This window comes from Anopheles gambiae, chromosome 3 (genome assembly GCF_943734735.2).
Source record: "Anopheles gambiae chromosome 3, idAnoGambNW_F1_1, whole genome shotgun sequence".
NCBI lineage: Eukaryota > Metazoa > Arthropoda > Insecta > Diptera > Culicidae > Anopheles > Anopheles gambiae.
The window spans coordinates 51,507,990-51,513,989 of NC_064602.1; positions in this window are offsets into that span (position 1 = coordinate 51,507,990).

The following is a 6,000-nucleotide window of genomic DNA, read 5'->3' on the forward strand; positions in this document are numbered from 1 at the left end:
ACCAACCGCCGATGAGGTCGGTGGCATATTCCTTTATGGAGAACAAGGACAGTCACGTGACATCGTTTTACAGTGTCGTGCTTCTGGCAACCTCAGCCGTGTTTTCGAATCACATCAACTATATGACCCACTAGCCTATCCGCTCCTGCATCCATACGCAGAAGTTGGATGGACATATAATATTTTAAAGAGAATGCGGCGTGATCGGGCACAACGACACACACGAACAGGTAGCCGCAACGATGATGAACCAGCCGACGGTGAAGGACAAATGGCAGTTGGAGAAAATACCAGATCACGGCAGATTACGAATCGAGAATATGCCGCTTATCGGATGTGTACAAGGGCCGGACAAACATCCCTAATCCATCGTGCAGGACGGCTTATGCAACAGTACGCCGTTGATCAAGCCGTAAGATCGAAGAACAGCGGCTCAAGTTCCAACGTGAACATCAAGCACAGCTGCGTGCCGATGCATACGCTGGCATAATGGATTTTGCTGGTCCAATCGTCAATCCGTTACCGGAAGATCCGCGCGAACACGACCGAACACTTGGGCAAGTGGGCACACGCATTATTCTTGCCCCATCTTTCCCAGGAGGCGAGCGCTATATGCGCGCCCAATATCAAGATTCGATGGCCATTGTGAGAGCTATTGGAAAGCCAGATTTATTTATCACTGTCACTTGCAACCCGAAATGGGTAGAGGTATCAGAAGCTTTACTTCCACGACAACATGCCGCAGATCGACCAGATCTGACGGCCCGTGTGTTTCGACTGAAACTAAAATCCATGTTGGATGACCTTTTGGCTGGAGTTCTTGGTTTAGAGATTGCACGCATTCATGTTATTGAATACCAGAAGCGTGGCCTTCCCCATGCTCACTGTTTGCTGATGCTTGCTGAAGCGGACAAGCCACGGTCGGCGGATGATTATGACCGTTTAGACTCTGCCGAAATCCCAGATCCAGAAAACGAACAACTTTATCAAAGAGTACGCATGTGCATGATGCATGGACCATGCGGTAGATCGAATCCGGATGCACCGTGTATGAAAGATGGTGTATGTTCGAAAAGGTTCCCGAAAAATTTCACCAATGAAACAAAACAAGCCGATGACGGTTATCCAGTATATAGACGACGCAACGATGGACGTACTGTAACAGTAAAGGGTGTACACCTGGACAATCGTTATGTTGTACCCTACAATCCGTGGTTGTGTCATAAATACGATTGTTACATAAACGTCGAGGTATGTTCGTCGGTGGCCAGTATTAAGTACCTTTACAAGTACGTGTATAAGGGACACGACCGTGTAGTAATTTCGCCATCTACATCATTGAACGAGATACAAGAATATCTTGATGCTCGGTACATATCAGCATCTCAGGCCATGGCAATCATCTTCGGTTTCGAGATACAGGCAAAAACAGTCACTGTCGTCGTACTACCGATACACCTCGAGAACCAACAGGGAATCGTCTTTAATTCGAACGAAAACATCGAATCTGTCATCGAACGAGGCCACCACACAATGCTAACGCGCTTCTTTCAGCTGATGGCAAAGATTCCGCGCGAAATCTCACATATCAAGAGCTACCGACGTACTTCCGATATGCCAAGCCAACTCAGCGACTTCCATGGCATGAAGGCTCAGGATGCCAGTAGATTCAACGCATTCGTGACGCAAGCATCGTGATTGGTCGTATGGTATACTGTCCGATGTCGCAGATGGAACGGTACTGCTTGCGGTTGATGCTGTGCTATCGCAAGGGCCCAACTTCATTTGAAGACCTTCGGACGGTTGACGGTATCGTTTATGCGTCTTACCATGAAGCAGCTACTATGAATAGGATGCTACAAGATGACCATGAATGGGATCGGGCAATGCAGGAAGCCGTTTCATTCCATATGCGATCTCAACTGCGCCATCTGTTCGCAATCATCCTGTCGCAACAGCCACAAAATCCTCGCCGCCTGTGGGAGTCGTACGTGTTACATTTATGTCAGGATTTCCATTGGCAGCATCAAGAGCGTTATACAACGCAGGACTCTGATCAAAACATGCTGCTACGTACACAGGAGCAATTTTGTGCTCTGCGCGTCATCGACAGATATTTGCGTCAAATGACACCATCAAAAACGCTGACCAACTTTCCAGACATGCCACAATTGGCTGATTTTCAACATCTTCCGATGCACCTTCAATCCGATCAGCATAACGATGTAAATTCGCACATCGATGCAGAACGTTCGTATAGCTTCAATGTACTAGACGAAACGCTTGCATCGATAAATCTACTGGATTCCGAGCAAAGAGTGGTGTACGATATTGTCACTGCCGCGGTAGATCGTATCGGACGATCGTATGATGTGTTGGAACAATTACCTGGCCAGGTGCAGGAGTATCTTTCGGTAGACACGTTGGTCAACCCGGAAGAGCAAGAGGCGCTTCAGTTGCCACCAGAGTTTCTGCACTCTATTAATGTGAGCGGAATTCCAGTTCATTGTCTGCGGTTGAAGAAAAACACACCAGTACTGCTTCTGCGAAATCTTAACACCGAGAGAGGGCTATGCAATGGGACGCGTTTACAGATCATCGATATGAAACCACATTGCTTACATGCACGGATTTTAACTGGCAAACGGCGGGAAGACGATGTGTTGTTGCCACGTATCTTTTGTGATAGCAACGATGTAAACCTTCCGTTTCAAATTCGTCACAAGCAATTCCCGTTCCAGGTTTGCTTCGCAATGACTATAAACAAGGCGCAAGGTCAATCCCTACACCACCTTGGTTTGTACCTACCCTCAGATGTGTTCGCACACGGACAGCTTTACGTTGCACTGTCGCGAGTGACATCAAGGAAGAACGTGGCGGTGCTGATAGTGAATCCCGATTATGATCTTGGGGGTGTCACAGTGAGAAACATTGTTTACCACGAGGTGATTGACAAATTAAAAAAGATTGATGCAGGAAAATAATGAATCTTAGTGCCCGTTATGTTTAAGGAAAGCCTGCTTTTAAGTCCAACAGGAACAATACAAATACTGGCATACTGGTAACATACATAACATCTTTCTTGTTTATTCACTTATTCAATTAATAATATATTTAGTCGGAAATGAACTGTAACAGTTTGCGTGTTCAGGAATTGTTACTTATCAAAATAAAACAGATAACAGATTTGATAACTCTGAATTTGCTGTGTAACCCACTAAAAGGGCCAAATTAACTAGTTAGGACAAAAACACATTACAAAACAAAATGTACGAAACCCATTGAGTATAAATAAAACCAATTCCGACCGTAGGCCAGAATCGTTCGGACTGTCAGGATAGGACTATGCCCATCCAACATCTATCGACTTCTCATTTAAAGAGTTTAGTTATGTCCCCCTACCCAAGGTAAGGCCTCTAAACTCAAACGTTTCCAGTAAGGGAAACCTCCTAAAGGTTTCTATGATCGCCTGGACGATCAAGTGTCGAAAAGTCCGCTTCGAACAAAGTGTTATTCTACCTCGATACATGTCAGCGAAACACTGACCTACCGCGATGTTACGCGTTGATCAGTTGTACCGTTGTACGCTCATCAGATTACATGGCGACCGTATCAAAAACCGAACATATTATATGGCGACCATAGCTATCACCAAACCTACTACACGAGTTCTCAATCTCGGATCATAATAGAAAATGAGCATGTTGTTTTAATGTGGTGTTAGCACAATTTTCCAGTTTGGAATAAAAAAGTGCTAGAATTGGATAGCCGGTCTTGTAGTACAACTCGTACGATTTAATAACATGCCCGTCATGGGTTCAATCCCCAAATAGACCGCGCCGCCATACGTAGGACTGACTCTCCTGCTATGGGGGGGAATCAATTAGTAACTGAACGACAAGCCCACAAGTGGGTACAGGCAGGCCTTGACAGACATCGGTTGTTGAGCCAAAAAAAAAAAAAAAAGAATTGGAAAAAATTATGTTGTGTTTTTTTCATTTAAAGTAAACAAAATTATATTTCAAACGATATATTATTCATCCTCTGTTGTGGTCCGATCGAATTTAGCCATTCTGTCCACCTGAGTGTGCCTCTCAGCGATAGCAGTCGACGGCTTCCGTATGATGTGTGCGTGGAAGGATGTGCGTGAGTTACAGGTCGCTGACCAGAGCATTGAGAGAAATAGTGCATGCAGTGAGTATTTCTCATTCGTGCGGCTGAGCTAGGGCAGATAGGATTAACATGGGCCTGTGGAATAGTATTGTATAATTAGGGAATAAAGGTTTTATATGTTATGTCGATGCAAAGTAATTGTCTTCGTCGTTGTAGTTACGTCCATGCTTCTTCTTCTTCTTTTGGCTCAACAACCGATGTCGGTCAAGGCCTGCCTGTACCCACTTGTGGGCTTGGCTTTCAGTGACTAATTGATTCCCCCCCCCATAGCAGGATAGTCAGTCCTACGTATGGCGGCGCGGTCTATTTGGGGATTGAACCCATGACGGGCATGTTGTTAAGTCGTACGAGTTGACGACTGTACTACGAGACCGGCTTACGTCCATGCATCCGACATAAAATCCTCCTACTGCAATTATTCACACCTAAACTCATTGTGAGAAAATGGGACAAAAGTTGGGGGAAAAAGCAATGTTTGGAAAGAATTTTCAACTTTGACCAGTCATAACGGTTGAAGTTGAATTGCCAGAGTTACAATATTTAAAAAAAAAAAATCTTAACTAACTATTTAGCTTAATAATAAACATGATATTTTTTTCATCCAAGAAAAAAAAATTGGAGCTTCCGGGCAGCTCAAAAAATTGCTCGACAAAATTGCTTTAAGGCGGCATAATAAAAGTCTGAGAAAATGAGCAAGAAGCAATGATTTTTTCCGTCGCTTTGCACAGCGGCCATATATGATACCGACCACTATCCGAAATCCTCGCATTTACCAGGTCTGTTTAAATTAATAGTGCACATAGTAAAGTGGTCATTATAAACTGTGAATACTCATAATTTATTTTTTATCTCTTCAAATAACATTCCCAATTTATATAAATCACGCATACTACTCTATTTGTATTTGACTGTTTTTCATTGAAGGTCAACAAAGTATAGTGTACCAATGTTATGAAAAATTTACACAAAACATTATTGAAATATGCGAAATAAATAAAATTACAGGCATGAACAAAAAATTCGTTACAAATAGCCATGGACCAGACTCCTTATAGAAGAAGCTGCGGAGATAGCATCTGGTTTACGGGATGAATGGTTAAGATTCCTTAAAAAAAACCTTGCTGCCAATATCTTCCAGCTATCGTCATATTTTTTTCATAACATCGAAAGGTATGCAATTTTATCTTTCTCTGCCAACTCGAAAGCCAAATGTCGAACATAGGTCAATGTGCTTCCATACGAGCGCCTATTTTTTTCAGTTAAGCCTAAACCGGCCTAAAGTAAGCAAAATACGGTCAAAGTCATAACAATATTTATTTTAATAAGCCTAAACCATATATTAAGTACATGTTCCGAGTTTGGGAAACGTTCTATGAGAGAATAATAGCTAAATTCCATAATTATAAGCTCCGTAGTTTGATGACATCGCGAGTTTTAAAGCCTCTAAGATATTTTTAATTGAGTGTTTGCTGAGATTGGTTATGACGTATGCCGTACATAGTTACAGAAAATTTATTGAAAATATATGCACTTACAAATTACGATATAAAAAAAGTTAACAATTAAGCATTACACTACTAACACGTGTGGTGTCGATTTTACCCTCATTGGCCACACATGTTTTAGTGGTATTTTAAACTATATAGTTTAATATAAAAATTACGCATTTTGATACAGAACTAGTCAATAGTGTTTATAAAACAATACTAATGATACGGAAACTATTTTTTTTATTTAATGCCACAATTCCTTAAGTCCCAGAAATAAAAATTTACATCGGCTGTCAATCAGAACCATCATGTGTTTATTTTATTGTTTTTATGACAG